General features: G+C 37.5%; 1 long non-coding RNA gene across 1 annotated transcript; it reads right to left on the reverse strand.

Moving 5' to 3' along the window:
* Window positions 1–213: 213 nt before the first annotated feature.
* Window positions 214–1,068, reverse strand: LOC137315707 (uncharacterized). Its single transcript, XR_010961458.1, has 2 exons — window positions 856–1,068; window positions 214–716 (listed from the first exon to the last, which is right to left on the reverse strand). It is a non-coding gene; the product is annotated as an uncharacterized lncRNA (long non-coding RNA).
* Between the last annotated feature and the right edge of the window lie 512 nt (window positions 1,069–1,580).

Below are 1,580 nucleotides of genomic sequence, written 5' to 3' on the forward strand. Positions count from 1 at the left end.
CGCCTCTGGAGCTTGACATGAAAAGATAGAGGTCGCTTTTCTCTGATGGGACACTAGGTGGCGCAGTGGATCCTTAACTGAAGGGTCCTGGGTTCAAACACAACCCAAACAGGACGGATGCAAAATATCTGTCAGGGAAAAAGAATTGAGATCGGCAAAATATAACAGTGTGGCTTAATCTTGGAGAAAGAAATTCAGCAAAGTCCAAATTAGTCCATTTGTCATTCAAGATTTATTAACAATTTAAAAGTTTACAATTTACAAAGAAGTTTTAAAAAGTTAACACGAACTGAATGTAACAACTTAGTGTCACATTGAGAATAGAACAGAGCCGGTCTGAGCTGCCAGCTGTCTTCACAACTGTAATAGACAGCAGAGAATGAAAACAGAGGCTCAACATAAAGGGAAGGAAACAACTGTGGATAAGGAATGAGAAAAGTTAATTATTTACACATGAATTATTAAAACAAAGGTGAAAGCGGACTCAAACTCTAAGAATCATTTACATTAGAGCGATGGTTATCTCACACATTAATAAACATTTCAATCAGAAAGACGGAAATCCCGTTTATGTTTTTCTCAGCTATAGATGTCGATATATTAACTGACGGCGTTTCACTTTGAGAATCACCAGGAGGAATTCTTCTTTTCATAATATAGAGATGTTAATAAACAGATGTGCAAAATCCACGCCGAAATTCAACCGATCACTTTACCTGTAAAAGAGGGATAAAAGAATGAAGCAGATATTTAATGGTCCGTGCATTTATTTCAGGGTTTTTATGAATGAAACTTTTAGAGGCTTTTCAAACCGCTTCATTCAGATCAAAGTGTCACTGGATTGAATCTTCTCACCTTCACCAGAGTGACGACAGCGCTGTAGAAAATGCTCAGGAAGAACAGAATGATGAATGTGGAAGCGGTTGTCCAGATGTTGCCGCTCTCTTCCTCATAGTCTTCAACCCAGGCCTGGTTTATGGAATCTACGGGGATGGAGAGGAGGAAATATATTCAGATCGTTTATTAAACCAGGATATATTATTATTATTAGTTTCTTTCTATCCTTACTGTATTATATTGGTCTCTAATTTAATTTCCAAGGTGTATCTTTTGTTCAGTTAATCCCGCTCAGTAATCTGTCTCTGTTCCTAACTTCACAGCCTCGCTTCCTTTATGATCCTCATACATTCCGTGTTGGTAAAGGTGATTTTTTTTCTTAATTGTCAGACACTAATGTATTTTCAATCGATTTCGTAGATCGATCATTCGGGGATATTATGGTGAGATATCGAGGGATGTTCAGTGATTTATGTCGATTATTTTATCGATAGGTTTCGATAACTCCTATTTGACGGCTGGCATGGTGCTGGGTAAGAGATCGGATGTTAGTTCCAATCTTGGTCGTTTATTTGTGATGGAAATACTTTGAACATTATCTATCTGTATCAGTTTCCAACTGAGATCATTGCTTCAGTGCATGTATAGGACCGGAATAGGGAGCAGGAAGATGTTATGGTATCAAAGTTTCTCAGAATACCAAGAACTGGGTTTTAGAAAATAGGTCCATTTCGTGTATTTTT

This window comes from Heptranchias perlo, unplaced genomic scaffold (genome assembly GCF_035084215.1).
Source record: "Heptranchias perlo isolate sHepPer1 unplaced genomic scaffold, sHepPer1.hap1 HAP1_SCAFFOLD_56, whole genome shotgun sequence".
In the NCBI taxonomy this organism is placed as follows: Eukaryota; Metazoa; Chordata; class Chondrichthyes; order Hexanchiformes; family Hexanchidae; genus Heptranchias; species Heptranchias perlo.